This window comes from Capra hircus, chromosome 19 (assembly GCF_001704415.2).
Source record: "Capra hircus breed San Clemente chromosome 19, ASM170441v1, whole genome shotgun sequence".
Taxonomy (NCBI): domain Eukaryota; kingdom Metazoa; phylum Chordata; class Mammalia; order Artiodactyla; family Bovidae; genus Capra; species Capra hircus.
In genome coordinates, this window is record NC_030826.1 from 40135736 (window position 1) to 40153215 (window position 17480).

The 17480-nt window shown below is 42.5% G+C and overlaps 1 protein-coding gene across 5 annotated transcripts in view; it reads left to right on the forward strand.

Annotated features, from left to right (window-relative positions):
* The window catches only part of WIPF2 (WAS/WASL interacting protein family member 2), a 41662-nt gene continuing 24916 nt past the window's right edge, over positions 735–17480 (forward strand). Inside the window, exons 1-3 of one of the 5 annotated variants that reach the window (XM_018065027.1) lie at positions 735–902; positions 9846–9969; positions 16222–16483. The gene's annotated coding sequence lies outside the window, so the exon portion shown is untranslated. Of the gene's footprint in view, positions 903–1126; positions 1234–9845; positions 9970–16221; positions 16484–17480 lie in introns of those variants that run through there. The other 4 variants (XM_018065028.1, XM_018065026.1, XM_018065029.1 and 1 more) reach the window with 4 other exon arrangements.

A 17480-nucleotide genomic window follows, 5' to 3' on the forward strand; every position in this document is an offset into this window, starting at 1 on the left:
TGGAGCTAACAGAGCTAACAGCAGGCACGCCAGAGAGGGCAAAGGATTCCTTCCCCGCCGCCTCCCGCACCCCCCCCCACCCCCGCCACCACCTCCGACCCAAACAGCAGGAAGTCTGCAGCACCAACCCCCAGCCATGGAAACTGGGGAAGCCCAGGCCCGGGAAAGTGAAGACCGATGTTCACAGGTGTTCGGGTTAAGCAGCTAAAATGACGTTAATGGGTGACTAGTTAGCAGGGCCTGCCTCCCCGTTTCCATGACAACCGGAGCTTGATAACTGAGCCCTTGCAAGGTTGACTGGGGGGGGGGGTTCTTCGTTAACTCGAAATTAGGAAAGGACATTTATGGTGTGTGTGTGCGCGTGAGCACGCGGAAAGAAGATGAAAAAGATATTTGAAACTGTTCAGCTCAGTGATTCTTCACTTCAGCAACATGTTAGAATCACTGCGCAGTTTTAAAAGTTCCGATGCCTAGCCACAGACAAGATCAATTAAATCAGAATCTCTGGGTGTGGAATTCAGGTATCACTATTTAGTCAACTCTTCTCAGGTTATTCTAATTGCAACCAAAGTTGCAAACCCTGCTTTTCAGCTGCTAAGCAACATTCTTGTGACCTTCCCAAGATGGCGGCCACCGACCGCTTCCGCTTTTACGTAAACCGGCAAGGGGCGGGCTCTCCAGGTGCGCATGCGTGTAGCGTCTCTTCGCCCTCTGCTCCCTCCTCCTTTCTCCCCCTCCTCCATTTTGTTCGCGGACGCTGGGGACGGTGGGAGCAGATCCATTTCCGGGTTGGCAAAAGGGGCGGCGGCGGCGAGAAGGGGAGCTTGCCGCGGGGCAAGCAGGACTGGACGGAGCCAGAGCCGAGGTAGCGAAGGAGTCGCTCCCGGAGCCGCTGCGGCCAGGTCGGGAAGGGTGGGTCCAGGGAGGGTGGGTCCGTCTCTGAAATGACCTGCGGATCTGAATGGGAGGGCGAGCCGGGGGAGGGGGGACTGGGGCGGGGCTGTAAGGGAGAGAGGGGACTTTGGAGGAGGGGCCTGTGGGGGAGAGGGGTCCTGGGGGTGGGACCTAAGGGGAGGGGGATTGGAGGCTGGGTCTAAAGAACCTGGAGAAGAGGGGGCGTGGGGAATCTAAGTAGGGAGGAGTGGTCGGGAATCGGTGTGGGGCGAGCGCTAACTGAGATGCGAAGGAAGGTTGTTGAGACAGGAAATAAGGAATCCTGAAGGGTTGGGTGAGGTGAGTAAGACGGCGACTGGGGTGAGGAGCGAGGTAACCGTGCGCAAAAGGAGATGGGGAGGGAGGACCTGTTGGGAACAGGTAATTAACAGGATGCTCCGGATGAGGAGGCCGCTGTGATATTTGGGGATTGATGAGTGAAAACCACTGGTTATGGGGTAACTGAGGAAATTGCTTACATTAGAGGGAATCTGAGAACGTTAGTTGAGAAGAAATCAGAATCGAGTTTAAGGTTGGATTGATAAATGTTGAAGTTCGCAAGGGAGCGCGATCTGCAGTTGAGGGCTCAGGTTGGAATGATGTGAAGTCTTAATTCTGGCCTCCGCCACCTCCCTAGGATCCACCTTCCTTTTCACGCTGTTATCTTTGCCCTGTGTTTGTTTCTGAATGACTTACTGCATGTTTTGGGTGACTTTTTTTCTTTCTTCTACACATCAGAAGAGAACCTCAGGGAATAAGGACGGTTCTAGCCCTCATGTGGATTTACTAAGTAACTTTGAGGCAGATCAGTTTTTGTCTCCCTACCCCGCCCCCCCACTGGAAATGTTGGTTTGTTGGTTTGATCCCTTTCTGCATCTAAAAGATTGTGTTAAGCAAATGGGATCTTTAAAGTGGTTGCAAAGAAGTGCTTCCTGAAAATAAGATTGAGATACTGATATTTAGAAGATACGTCGTTCTCAGTTTCTTCCTCTCAACATTGTCCATTTTTTTTGTGCCTTGTGCCTGGGAAGACTTGGTTTGGATTTGATACATGTCCAATTTTTAAACTTTTCTTATTGTCAACTTTTAGTAGCAGAAATTTCATATTGTTGTGTTACACTGTATTGGCTGCGGTCAAGACGGGGATGGGGAAGTTAGAGTTGGGGATGAAAGAGGTTGGTTGATGGAGAGAACTGATGGAGAATGTGGGAGAATGCAGTATTTTATTTTCTAGCTGCCAGAGTATTTCACTCTTGACAAACACTTGCTTCATGAACTCTTTGAGAATTCACTAAAAAATAGTTTTAGGTAGTTGAGCCTTTTGCTTTGGTTCAGTCACTTAGGCCCTTTTTGCCAGTTGTTGGGGACTGGTGTGCTCATGGCCAATTTTGGCTTCTTTATTCTTAATCCTTTAACATCTTGACTGTTCTAGGTTTTCCTTTGAGTGTAATACTCTAAACACTTGGTGCATAGGCGAACTTGTTTAGCTTAGACGTGTTCCTGAAAGTCTTGGCATTTCTGAAGTCTGACGTGGATTAGCTTAAGAGGGGGCAGTTTCTAACTCTGCTTCACACTTGGTATCAGAGTAATGTTTACCTTAGTTGGTACTGATTAGTTAGGTGATGTCAGCACAGAGATGAAATGCAGGGGCAAGTGGAAGGTGTTGAGAACCGTGGGGTTTTCAGGTTTTACTGATGGCTTTTAAGAGGGAAGAGACGAGTTCTATTCCTTTTGGTGGATGTTCTTTCTTGACTTCTTAGCCTCTTTGATATATTCTTTTTTTAAAAAAAATTATGTATTTATTATTTTATTTTTGGCTGCACATGGGCTTTCTGTAGGTGCTGCGAGCAGGGGCTGCTTTCTAGTTGCGGAGCGAGGGCTTCTCATTCTGGAGGCCCGTTTGGCAGGCTTTAGGTCATGTGGGCTTCAGTAGTTTCAGCTCTCTGGCTTAGGTAGGCACAGGGTCTTAGTTGCTTTGTGGCATGTGAAATCTTCCCGGACCAGGATTGAACCCGTGTTTCCTGCATTGCATGGTGGATTCTTTACCACTGTACCACCAGGGAAGTCTGTCTTGGGCTCTTTGGGAGGGTAAACTGGTGTACTTGAATCTTTGTTCCCTTTGCTCTGAATTAATTCTGAAAATCATGGGCTGCTGGTTCAGGTTGTTTCAGCAACCCAACCCCAGGAAGAACTGCAGGTATGAAGTACATATGGATGGTCCCTGACTAACCATGGTTCGACTTAGAGTTTTCAACTTCACAATGGCTGTAAATGATATGCATTCAGTAGAAGCTGTACTTTGAATGTTTAATTTTGATCTTTTCCTGAGCTATCAATATTTGGCTCTCTTATGATGCTGAGCAGAGGCAGACAGCCGCAGCTCGCAGTCAGCCGATATACACTTACAACCATCCTGTGCCCATACAGCTGTTCCATTTTTCACTTTTAGTACAGTATTCAATAAATGACATGAGCTGTTCAGTCAGTTCAGTTGGTCAGCCGTGTCCAATTCCTTGCGACCCCATGGACGCACGCCAGGTTTCTCTGTCCATCACCAACTCCTGAAGCTTGCTCAAACTCATGTCCATCCAGTCAGTGATGCCATCCAATCATCTCATCCTCTGTCATCCCCTTCTTCTCCTGCCCTCAATCTTTCCCAGCATCAGGGTCTTTTCTAATGAGTCAGTTCTTCCCATCAGGCAGCCAAAGTATTGGAGCTTCAGCATCAGTCCTTCCAATGAATATTCAGAATTGATTTCCTTTAGGATTGACTGGTTTGATCTCCTTGCAGTCCAAGGGACTCTCAAGAGTCTTCTCCAACACCGCAATTCAAAAGCATCAGTTCTTCAGCGCTCAGCTTTCTTTATGGTCCAACTCTCACATCCATATGTGATTACTGGAAAAACCAGGGCTATTTGGTACTTTATTTTAAAATAGGCTTTGTGTTAGATGATTTTGCCCAACTGTAGGCTAATGTACGTGTTCTGAGCATGTTTAAAGTAGGCTAGGCTAAGCTAAGTTCTGATGTCCTATAGGTTAGGTGTATTAAATGTATTTTCGACTTGATGGTATTTTCAGTTTATGATGGGCTTATCAGGATGTAACCTATCTGTACACTTATTCGAGGGTTAAAAACTTGCTTAATATTTTGCTGTCATTTAAGCCTACAGTGCATCTTTTTTGGTTTGTTTTTAAGAAGGTTTGGAAAAAAGTTGGGGAGGCTCTGGGCAGACTTTTAGCGTAGCCTGCTTCTTTCACATAATGGTTTTCCGTTTTTCCTATCCTGCCATGTGTTTCTGTTGCTCTGCTGGAGCCAGTCCCAAGTGGAAAACAGCAAATTGCACATTTTTTCCCCCTCCTTTTTAGTCTCTGGTGGATGTCTTGTTTGTGTCACAGTTTGATACCACCAAATTGAAAGAATTCTTTACTGCTTCAGAGGGAGAGGGTGACAGAAGCTGAGCTGGGTTTCCTGGGCCAGAGAATGGACTCTGTCAAAGCAGAGAATAGTTGCAGAAACACAAACCGGGACCTTGAAGCTGTGACTAACATTTTGGCAACATGCTTCCCTGTGCCAAATAACTTCTTTTCTTCCTGAGTGTGATTGCTGATCTCCTTCTCAAAGTAGGCTCTTGTTGCTACTGTTCTGCACACAGCTCCCGAGCAGAAGTTGGCAGAGTTCCGGTTGACTGTCTCTTGGGGGATGTGGCCTGGATTAGAGTAGATGGGGTGTTCCACGTCAAAGTGAGGTTCATTGGCAGATCCTGAGAGCCTCTCTGCGAGGAAATGGAGGTGGTACTCTTTACTGAATGTTCTTACACTCCTTTATGTTTCTTCTAAATTCAAATCTGGTTCTTATTCATCTGGTGATTAAATGCAGAATCATTGCCTTTGCCTAGCTTTGAAAGTCCAAGGCGTTGAGGGGAAGAGAGTGTTTCCGACTTTTTTTCACCTCATTCTCATTCCCAAGCCTTTGAGCCTAGGGAGCCACAGACTAAACTCATGAGCACTTTTTGGTATTATTATCAAAGGGTTTTTAAAAATACTGGATAGAGCTTTATGGAGAAAAGCAATGTTAGTAGGGAAAGAAGGCATTTGCCAATATGTGTCTCTGTCTTAGCTCTCTTAAGATTTTGGCTGATGCCTGTGGAGGCAAATAGGTTATGTTATCAAATAGGAAAGCCAGGAATTGGCTTCTCACTTGCCAGTTAGGCTTGGCAAAGTTGTAACAATTTAGTATGACCATCCTAAATACTTAATTCTACTTAGTAAATGCTCTTTTCAGTGTGTTCTGCTTAGTGGATGCACTTCTGTTTTTCAGGAGATGGTTATTTGAAGGTAACTGTGTCTCCTTTAGGTGTTGGAATGGATTATGAAGATCATTTCTCCTAGTATATGGCAGTGGCCCTGTAACATTGGAGAGAACCTCAAAACAAATTTTGGTGGCCCTGGGTTCACCTTTCTTCTCCCTTCCTTAGCCCAGAGGATTCTGTTCCTGACAAGCAGGTTCAGATCCAGAGGGTCTGACCCTGGCCCAGGGCTTTGACTGTGGTAGCAAATACGATTATTGGAGTTGTATTCAACCTAGTCTCAGGTCTTTCTTTCCGGAAGAATGTCTTGAAGTGTGGCAGATCTTTGTAAACAAGGAACACGTGTAGATTTCCTCCCCATTAAAAAAAGTTTTGCGGGGGGCGGGGTGTCTGTGCTGGGTGTTTGCTGCTCGCGTGGGCTTTCTCGACCTCCCGCAAGTGGGGCCTGCTCTTTGTTGCGGGGCACAGGCTTCTCATTGCAGTGGCTTGTTGTTGGCGCACAGGCTGTAGAGCCTGGGCCCAGCAGTTGCAGCTCCTCGGGGGCTCTAGAGGCTCTATGGTTGTGGTGCACGGGCTTGTTCTGTAGCGTGTAGAATCTTCCCAGACCAGGGAGTTAATCCTCGTCCCCTCCATTGGTCGGCGGATTCCTATCCACTGTACCACCAGGGATGTCCTCCTCCCCATTTAATAATTGGTTTTCAAAAATTTTTTAGCTTCTTAAACTTCATGGATTTATATTAAGCTCCATTTAGATTGAGGCCCCTGAGTAAAGTAATTTGTTTTTAGTTGGTATTTATGATAATATTTCCATACGAATTCATCAGCCTGCTCTCTGTGCTCATAGAAAACCTGAATCAAGTAATCTCTTTCTTTTTCCCTCCCAATAAACCCTCTGACTGTGGAACAGTCTCCATATGTCCATATTGGAACATTTGGTTTTTTTTAAAAAAGGAATTTTCTAAAGGGGTACAGTGTATTATGGGGCCTGCTGTCTGAGACGTGTGGAGAGTGAGTTTTCCTTCTTTCCACTTCCACCTTCCCAGTGCTCAGATGTAGGCAGGGTGTTTGTCATTAAAGATCCAGGTATGAGATTAAACTCTTGCTGTCAGTATCTTACAAGGACAGGACTTTAAAGAAAATAATAATAAATATCTATTTAAGAAAATAATAATAAAAATATTATTATTTTCTTAAATAGATAATATACTCACATGGCCCAGAATTTGAAAGGTCAATAAATGGTGGCATTGAGCAGCCTGCCCTTTACCCTGGTCTACCCTTCGTTCTGGTTTGTCTTCCCAGGGTCAGCTAATAGTATCAGTTTCCTGAGATCCTTTTTTCCCTTTTTTTAGTCTTATTTATTTTTGGCTGCGCCGGGTCTTTGCTGCACGTGGGCTTTTTCTTAGTTGCAGGGCTTGGGATTCATGTTCCAGTGGTTTTTGTTATTGGGGAGAATGGCCTGTAGGATGCTCAGGCCTCAGTAGTTGTGGCACATGGGCTTAGTCCAGAGGCTTGTGGGATCTTCCCAGACCAGGGATGGAACCCATATCCCTGGCATTGGCAGGCAGATTCTTAACCCACTGGACCACCAGGTAAGTCCTCTTGACATCCTTTCCAGAGATAATGTGTACAAAGTAAATATATATGTGTCTTGCATTTTTTAAAATGAGTGTCACACACTAATTCTATGTACAGTTTTTAAAAAACTTATTTTGGCAGTCAGTCATTCTATATGAACAGTAAAGAGTACCTGCCCTATCCTGGTAGATATTTAATGTTTCCAGTCTTTTGCTGTTACAAACTGTGTTCCAGAGAAAAACTGTATATATTTGGCCTTTTGCATGTGTGATTATATCTGTAGGGTAAATTAGAACTGCTGAGGCTGCTTTATTGGGGGCCCTGTTATTCATTTCCTTGACAATTTTTGAGTTCCTGCTGTGTGCCAAGCACTATGGTAGGTCCTGGTGATGCAACAGTGAAAACAAAACTGATTCAGCCTTTGCACTCATGCGGTTATGGTCTAGTGGGGAAAACATCCATTAAATGGGTAATTAATTACTGTTGCCGACAGTACTGTAGAGAGTGCAAATGGGAAGCCTGACCCTAGTTCATGGAGAAGGCGGCTGATCAGGGAAGGTCCCTGAGGAATTGACTTCTAAGGCTGAAACCTAAAGGATGAGGGGAGGAAATGGCAAAGGTGACGGTCCTGAGGAGGGAAAGAACGTGGCTGTGTGGAGAGTTGAAGGGAGTCCCGGTGTGTCTGGACCTTAGGGAGTGAGAAGCAGAGAGATAGGAGGCAAGACTTCAGAGAGTGTGAGTTCTTAAAAAATACAGGTAAATGGCATAGTTCATTTTGAGTTCAGCCTTTCCAATAGAGATTTTTTTTCTGTTAGTTCTTTCCACTGGGACTAGCTTACCGTTGTTGATGCTGAAATCATCAATATCATAAAGAATTGGAATTCTGTTCAGCGGAACATGTTTTCAGAAAAATTTTCTGAATAAAGCCTGTTCTTTTAGTCTTGATTTCTTTTAGATCCTGCCCATTAAACTCTTGTGGCTGGATTAGAACTTAAAATGTGGGGCTCTTGAGAACTGGTTTGGAGATTGTTGGGGAGCTGTTCTTAGATCATGGCGGATGATAGGCTAGTTGGCCAGACCTGGTTATTTAAAAAACAAAAACCTCTTCACTTCTGGGGATTATTGACTTTTTCTGGTAAGCCTCACGGGCTGGAGAGAGAACACAGATGTTCTTCTTGTGAACTACTGAAAATAATTTGTCATCTAGGCCATATGTCTTAACATGGTGCATATATCTTACTGGACATGCAAAAGGACCAGTAGCTCAGGGCCATTATAACTCTGAATATATGAAACCATTTTTATCTGCTGTATCTGCAGTATATTTTATATTGACTTTTGTTCAGGAATCACAGTACTCTTCCTCAAAGCCCAGATGGTCCTGTTTTGATTTAGTTCTTACTTGTGTAATTGGATCAGCTTGCCCTGTTTTCATACTTCAAAGTAGACTCCTGATTTTGCAGACTATCACTAGTGATCTCGGAATGAAAATGTGCAGATTTTCCTAGCATTTCAGCAAGGAGCATCTGTATATCTGATGGCTTAAGGGTATTAGAGGGAGAGAAGAAACTCTTCTGCAGTGAAAGTCGCAGCTTTGTTAATAGACTTTCTGTGGTGAGTTGGGACTTAATATATTATCTTTGAAATGAGGCATGACACTTCTTCCATTTGAAGTCTGGATCAACGTTTTATGGAGCATCTGCTTAAATTTTCTTTCAGGCCCTTTCTTAATGGAGACTGTCATCACTGATTTTCCTTCCTCTGACTGTTGTCTGTATATGTTTTCTGCTTTTATATTTGTGCTGTGCAAATGATGGAATGCACATAGAAGCCAAGCGCCAGTCCTGTGAGATGGCCAGCCTCAAATGAGAAGAGCTGGTTTTTGTCATCAGTGACTAGATTTCAGCCTACTTGATAAGTCTTTTAATTTCATTAACAGTTTCTTAGAACTTGTAAAAATATTTTGATAGCAGATGTTGGTTATTTTTGTTTTTCAGTTAGTTGCATTAAATTGAGAACAAGACCTGAAAAGGGGGCTAAGTAATTGGTTTTAAGATTTATCCCTCTATTTTTGTGCTTACCTTTGCTTATGAGTTCTCATGGTGGCCTGGAAGTTCCTCACGTACTTGACTTGTGATGGTGTGAGTGCTGGGTGGTGAACCTTGCTTGGTTACACCCAGGCTGTGGCACAGATTCAGGTCACATTAGGCAGCCTGCTTCATTGCAGTTGAGCCTGAGATATGAATTATTTTGATTTGTTTGGGATTTTCTACATTGTTTAACTGCATTGGTAGATCCAATGTTGACCTTTCTTGGGAAATTTTGGTAGTCTGAAGCTTGGTTTTGTTGTGCAGTGTTAGAGTTTTTGGTTTTAGTAGTTAAATTTAAAATCAAAATAGTAAGAATATATAAAGAGTCAAATAGTACTATAAGTCTTATAGTACTTAAAGAGCTGCTCCATTTCTCCTTACCTATCCTCTGAATGCTTTTAATATTTTTAATAATTTAATAATACTTTTAATATTTTTTCTGATGTATATTCATGTTTCTACATAGTATTCTTACACTGTTATGTCTTGATTTTTCCATTCTTAGATATTATCTATTGAGTTTCTGCTGTGGACACTTGAGTTTTGCATTCTTATGATGCTATTCATGCACAACCCTTCCTGCTCTCTGCATTATATATATATATATATCACTATCTTGATTAAATCAATATTCTATATGTTTTGGTATTATATATCATATATCACGATTCAAGTAGAAAAACCAACCATTCTTGGTATTTCACAGATTATCAAATCATGAAAGGCCAGGGGAGCATAGGTCAGGGAAAGCCACTTGCAGGGTTTGAAAGAAACTGCAGTCATTAATAATCCTGACTGCCTTAAACACCAAAGCAGCCAATTTACAGATCATTGAAAACTGCTGCAAACCACGTGTCTGTCATCTGTCAGAGGCTACACACCTGCTCATTGTTCCTGGAAGACCAATAATGGCATCTACCTTCCTTCTATCTTCTAGATCTTGAGTGAATGCTATGTGTTGGTGGGATTTAAACCACAACCCAGTGACAGGGGATTCTAGGAAAAGTAGTTCCCAGACCTACAGCCTCCCTCCTCTCCTGTGAGTCCAGAAGGGAGTAGAGGTGAGTGTTATCAAAAGAAGAGAAAAAAGTAGCATTCAGTATAATGACTGTGTACTATGATTATATTTCCTTCTTTATATATATTTTTTTTCCCTTAAGTATTATATTTGCCTTTTTTTCTTGTCTTATTTCCTTTTTTTGCTTGACTTACTAAGTATCAGTCATTAATTCATCCCTAACCTTGGATGGAAGTATCTCTTCTCAGCACATTTAAACATGTTAGTGGAGTCTCTTCCAGAGACTTTATGAAAAAGATCTATAGGATGGGTGCATTTTTTGAGGGTTTGCCTGTCTGAATCATCTGTTTTCTACCTTCATGCTGGTTGATAGTTTGACTAGATATAAAATACTTTGTTGGGGATCATATTTCTTTGGAAATTTTAAACCTTGCTTTGTGGTTTTCTAACTTTCAATAATAATATTATGAAATTTGGTGCTATTCAATTCTAGATTCTTTGTATAGAATCTGTTTTTTCCTCTGAAAGATTTTAGGGTCTTGTCTTACCTGCCTCCTGCATTGGAGGGCAGTTTCTTAACCACTGGACCACCAGACTAGTCCCATTTAGGGTCTTGTCTTTATCCCTGGTATTCTGAAATGCAGTGATGTGCCTTGGGGTGGATATTAGAATTCATCATGCTTGGGAGTTTCCCTGGTGGTCCAGTGGTTAGGACTCCATGTTTCTGCTAGTGGGGGCCCAGGTTTGATCCCTGGTTGGGGAACTAATAAGATCCCACAAGTTGTACAGTATGGCCAGGGGGAAAAAAATTCATCATGCTTGAGATTCAGTGGGCCATGTCAGTCTGCAGCTTATTTCCATCTACTTCCCTGGTGGCTCAGATGGTGAAGAATCTGCCTGTAGTGTGGGAAAGCTGGGTTCAATCCCTGGAGTCGGGACGATCCCCTGGAGAAGGGAATGGCAGCCGACTCCAGCATTCTTTCCTGGAGAAATGCATGGACAGAGGAGCCTGGCAGGCTGTAGTCTGTGGGTTGCAGAGAGTCAGACCTGACTGAGCGACTTAACACTTTCACCCTTTCCATCTGTCAAGTTTTTCTGTATTATCATCTCTTATAATGTATTCTCTCTCTGATAATTATTTCTCTCCTCCCTATTTCTCAGAACCCCTGTTATCCAGATGGTGAAACTCCTAGACTAGCCCTCAATTTTTTTCCCTTGTAAATTTTTTTCCCTCATTCAGTTTTCAGACAGCCTTAGTTTTTTCTTCCAGCTCTTGTATTTTAAATATTTACCATCTTTTTTTTTTTAGTTTCCAAGAAATTTTCTCCAAATTTTTAAAAATTTATTTTTAATTGGAGGATAATTGCTTTACGATATTACGTTGGTGTCTGCCATACATCACCATGAGTCAGCCATAGGTATACATATCTCAGAATTTTATGTATACATTTTTTTGCATGTTGTCAGGAATTCTGTTTTGCTTATTTACTTTGCTTCCTGTCTTTCATGTGAGAGGTTCTCTTGAAACGTCTAATAATTCTTGGCTATCTGTTCATTTTTAAGGATAGGGCACTAAAACGCTGAGTGCAGATCCCTGGCTCATCAAGTGGTGGGCACCATTTTAGGGTGGATTGGCACTGGTCACTTTCCTCAGAGAGGACTGCTCCGGTTTTCTGCCTGGAGAGTATTAGCCCAGCAGCAGGTGTCTTTGGAGCTGAGTGGGAGAAGAGAGCTGGGGATGGGGAGAAGTCTCGTTATTGAGGACAAGTTAGCTTGCTTGATCCCCATTTGTTCTCAGTATGGCTCAGCTACCCTTAGCTACCACTGGTCCCTTGGTTCAGAGACCGTCTGGTTCAGCTTCTCTCATCTTCTGCCAGGCAGTGTAAGGGCGCGGACAGAAGGATAGAAGAATCGTATTTCTTACACAGACTTTTTGTCTTTGTTTTGTTTTTCTTTTTTTTTTTTTTAATTGGAGGACAATTGCTCTACAATATTGTGTTGGCCTCTGCCACACATCAGCATGAATTAGCAACAGGTACATTACACAGACTTTCAACCAGTTCTCTTTTAGCCCCTCCTACACCCCTTTCTCCAGACATACTAGATGCCTCCAGTTTCTGAGCCTTTTCTGAGATTCTGTGGTAGAAATCTGCTTGCTTCTTTCCACTGCAGGCATTTGGTTTTTTCCTTTCTGTGAAGTTATTTATCACTAGTGTATCTGCTGTCCAGCTTCCAAAATTTTGTTGAGATCTGTCTTTATGTTGCTGTCTCGTTTCCCATTTTCTCTTTTTACAAAAATTTATGCCTTAAATTTTTTCCCCCTGATTTTAGTAGATCTGGATTAGGGCGCAGAAATCTTTGTGTGTGTTTTTATTAAACATGCCCTAGGATGTGTTTTTTCTTCAGGCAAGTTTGGAAGCTCTGTTTTAGAAGGACCTTCTAAACCATATATTGCTATCCTAAGTTGCTTTTGTATTCTAACTGTGTTTTAGTCTGTCTAGCTTTGGTCTGGATTTCTAAGAATGTGTCCTTCATCTGATTAACTCCTCTCTTCTGTAAGTTAAATACTGGCAAATGGTAATAACTTTGGCCTTGTGTGACTCCATTTTTTTAAGCCACCATTTCTAAACCCACGGGTTCCTGGGATGTGTGGGCAGGGAGGAAATATTAGTTACGAACATTGAGCTACTCTGCATCATTTCACTGTCCAAATCCAGAAATCTGTTTTTTGTTGTTGTTGTTGTTTTGAAATGGAAAATTGACTCAGGCTTTAAAAACAGATTTACTAGTTATCTGCCTTAGATTTATGCAGCATCATTTTTGGAGATATTAAAGTACTGTGATTTGAAGTTTGTTTTTAATTTTGACAGTACGAGAGGGCACATTCTCTTCTTTTTGTGTTATAGCTCCCTAGGCCTTACAAGGAAAAACCGTTGTATCTTTTACCATCAGTATGTAAAGCATCTGGAAATGAGGGGTTTGCAGCTGCTCCTTGCTTGCGGTTATTCACTTGGAGATCAGGGGCCAAATGAGTACCTGTCTTAGTGATGTTGTAGATAGAGGCCTAGTACCCTAGTTCTCAGATAGGGAAGTCTGTGGCTCCTAGTAGCTAAATGCAGCCTGAGGAAGCTGTGGCAGCTCTGACATCTTACGTTCTAAGATGAAACAGCTCTATTGAAACAGCTGTAATAGATTTTTACAAATTTCATTGAAACAGTTTTGGTGAACAAAGTTACAAAAACAGTGTGAAATCTAAAGTGTTACTGTCTTGCAAATTCCCTGGTGGCATAGTGGTTAGGATTCTGGGCTTTCACTGCCATGGCCTAGGTTCAGTCCCTGGTCAGGGACCTGAGATCTCACAAGTCACGTGGCCAAAAAATAAAAAATGTATAATAAAAATAAAGCATTATCGTCTCATTGACTATTGATCATTGGCTGTGGGTTTATTTATTTTTAAAATATTCATTTATTTATTTGTTTGGCTGTTTCAGGTGTTAGTTGTGGCGCTCGGGCTTTCTCTAGGCGTGGCACATGGGCTTGAGAGTGCGGACTCAGTGGTTGCTGTGTGCGGGCTTAGTTGCTCTGAGGCATGTGGGATCTTAGTTCTCTAGCCAGGGATCAAACCCGAATCCCCTGTATTGAACAGCAGATTCTTAACCACCGGACCACCAGGGAAGCCCCCTGGCTGTGTTTTAAAGCACTACAGCACTCTGAACTGTAACTGATTTACTGCAATTGACTGTTTTCTATGTATGTTCCCCCACCCTCCCAATGGGTTTCCCAGGTGGCTCTGTGGTAAACAGTCTGCCCTACAGTGCAGAAGATGCAAGAGGTGAGGGTTTGATCCCTGGATGGGAAAGATCCCCTGCAGAAGGGAGTGGCTACCCATTCCAGTATTCTTGCCTGGAGAATTCCATGGACAGAGGAGCCTGGTGGGCTACAATCCATGGGGTTTCAAAAGAATCTGACACAACTTAGCGACTGAAACTACAGCAACCCTCCCAATACTTCGCTGCTTTCAGACTAGTAGGATTTTCTCTTAGCTTTGAGGGGTGTGGTGGGGGCTGGGGATGTTTGGTAAGGTCGTTTCTTACCATCTTTGTTTATGATGATTTCCAGGCATTGTATTTACAGTTGCTCTTGTATTAGTTATCTTTAGCCATCTTTTTAATGAAGCCGTTCTTCACAACTGGTTATTTAATTGAATGCAAGAGTAGACTTCTCATTGATTTGTGGTCCTTTTAGATGAGAGGACTTGGTTGCCGAGTTGCCCTGTATCTGGGAATCATATATAACCTGTGGAACCTGATATTTGCCTCATCAAGTAGTCTATGCATATGTAGACTTCTGAGTTCATGTTTTTCAGGCTTTTGAAAAATAACTTGGGACAAGAGGAAAGAGTCTTATTAGGGGGAAAAGCTGCATTTTGGGACATATAATTTTATTCTTATTAGAAAAATTCTATTTGAAAGATTATCATCATAAAGTTATGTATTTTTCTTCTGCCTTCCCGGTGGCTCAGTGGGTGAAGAATCTGTCCGAAATGCAGCAGACACAGGAGACACGGGTTTGATCCCTGAGTTGGAAAGATCCCCTGGAGGAGGAAATGGCAACCCATCCAGTATTCTTGCCTGAAAAATCCTGTGGACAGAGGAGCCTGGCAGGTTATAGCCCATGGAGTCGCAAAGAGTTGGACACAACTAGGCGACTAAGCACGCACACGTGCGTGCACTTCTGCCTCCATCCTTTTTTCTTCCAGGATTGTGTGCTGCTTGTAACAGTGAAAAATCACTGAAGTAAAGAGGTTTTTTTAAAATTACTTGTTGTATCAATCAGGTTTGCTGCGCAGTTAAATTTCCTTGATGGAAAATGCCTGCCATTGGAAAGATGATTTTTTATCCTTCATGGAGTAACTTTGGAATTTTAATTACTTCCATGGCCATACATGATAAAAATCTGTTTCACCAGAGGTTTGACTGAATTGAATTTCAAGGGAGAGGGAGCACCTTTTCCACTGAGAGAAGAGGGCTGTAGATTACTTTTAGATTATATAAAGCTTTAGGAGGAGGGAAGGGTGGTACAAGATGTGGAACAAGAAAGTTACTCTAGTCTGTTTCTTTGTGTTTTAGAGAAACCAAAATTGCTTTAGTGGAAACTCTACAGTATTCTGTCATAGAACACATGGAGGCGTGTTCATAGTTCTCTGTTGATGTCAGTTCTTGCGTAATTAGAGGAACCTGTTTGACTCCCGCTGTTAGTCTCTGGCAGTGGCATGCGAATCCTCTCAGGGAGCTCCTGGCTCTCCTCTCGTGTGGGGTTCTGTGGCTTGGGAACTGGATGCCTTCTGCCACTGTGGCGATGAGCTCACGCTTCCCTAGACTTCTGCTTTTCAGGTGCAAGGTTGAAGGTGGACGGGTAAGCAAATTCCCAGCAGGGAACTTTTAACCCTGGAAGACTTCCAGTTAGTACCTAGGTCCCTAGCTGTGCTCAAGCCAAAGAGAGGTGAGGTAGTCTGTGGGGTTAATGCATGAGATAACAGGTGGAACTTGTTTACTTTGGATGTGAAGCTATTGGTTTGTTTAGCCTTCTTTGGTATAATAGGCATATTGGATGGAGGAGGATACTACTTTTTAAAATTTTTATTTATTTGTTTTGGTTGAGCTAGGTCTTCATCGCTTTCTCTGGTTGCGGCAAGCAGAAGTTACTCTCTAGTTGTGGTGTGTGAGCTTTTCCTTGCAGTGGCTTCTCTTGTTGTGGAGCACAGGCTCAAGGTGCGTGGGCTCAGTAGTTGTGGCTCGTGGGCTTAGTTGTCCCGTGGCATGTGGGATCTTCCCGGATCAGGGATTGAACCTGTGTCCCCTGTATTGGCAGGTGGAGTCCCATCCACCACACACTAGGGAAGTCCAAAGAAGGATACTACTATTGGATTTGGAGGATGGCTTCTTATTTGTTTATTTTTAATTGGAGGATATGGAGCATGGCTTATAAAGTCTCAGGTTTCATCTCCTACCATTCTTCTCACTCTGTTCCAGTTACCTTGGCGTTTAGTTCTCTAACGCATCAAACTCATTTCCGTCTCCTTGATGTTTGTTAATTCTTTTCGGAAGATGCTTTCCCCAGATGTTCCTAGGGCTTGGCTGCTCACAGAGACGCTTCTGAGAGGCAAGCCCCCCAGCCCCTGCCCATCTAACAACACTGTACCCTGCTCCTACACTCTCCTTTATGATTCTCTTTTTCTATTCTTTTTATCACTGATATATGAGATTATATTTGTTTCCTTGTTTCCTTCCTCTAGAATGTAAGGTCCGAGATGGTAAAAAAATTGTCTTGTCAAGCCACTGAACAGAGTCTACCAATCTCATCATTATTCACATTTCTAAACCGGACAATTCTTTGTCGTGGGTGGCTTGGTGGCTTTGTTGCTCCATGGCACATGGGATCTTCCTGGACCAGAGGTTGCTCCTGTGTCCCCTGCACTGGCAGGCAGATTCTTTACCACCGAGCCTCCAGGGGAGCCCTTAACAGGATCCTAAGGAATGAAACACGCGCTTAAGAAGGTGAGATAGGGACTTCCCCGGCGGTCCAGGGGTTAAGACTTTGTGCTTCCAGTGAAGAGGGTACCATTTCAGTCCCTGGTCAGGGAATGAAGATTCTACATGCTGTGCAGCGTGGCCAAAAAATAAATGATTTTCTTGTTAACATCTTAAATACCTATCCATACGACTGAGTGTTGTAAGGTGAAACTAAGGCCCTTGAGTCTTTCCTGAGGGAGAGAGCCTACTTAAAAAATGTTCAGGGTCATTTTTTTCTCCCCCCCTGTGGAATTTTGTTGGGTACTTTGGTACAAAAACTGTAATTTACTGTGTAATCAAAGTTGAGATCAAAGGAAAGTACTGTTACTTGAGGTCTCTTAGCATGAAAGTGGATGGCATTAAGATTTAGATTTTTAAAAATTATTTTTTCTTTTTAAAACAACTTGTAAACGAAACCTCAGTTTTATAACAGTAGAATACCATTTGAATAAAGGCCTCAAATTGTAGTGGTAACTATAATATCTCTTAGATCATTTTAAATATATGAAGAAAGCAGCTAAGTTGGACTCTTCATTCATCAAATTAAAAGGCAGCATCATTGTTTCTGTCCTCAGGAGGCTTCCTGCTCCTAAAATGTATGAATATTTGGAAATTGAATAGAAAAATAAGTTTTGTCTTTCGAGGAGTAAAAGAAAGCACTTTTTAAAAAGTGCATTGCTTGAGCTTTATAGAGACTTATCTCTGAATTCTGAGATAAAGTTGACATTAAGAAGACTTAAAATAATGCTCTCTGATCTTTATTTCAAAGAAACTGACTCCTGACGATGTATAAAGCTTATTTTATCATGGTTTTTAAGATGAAAGGGATTAAGAAAGGAATGAGAATTTTTCTGAAAATCAGGGACTCGAAAAACAGAGATGGTGAGGTTTGTAGTTTGGATTTAATAGATCAGAAAGGAAAGACTTAATTCTGTGATGAACTTTTTTTCTTTTTTGTTTAACTTCACGAGTGTTAGATTCT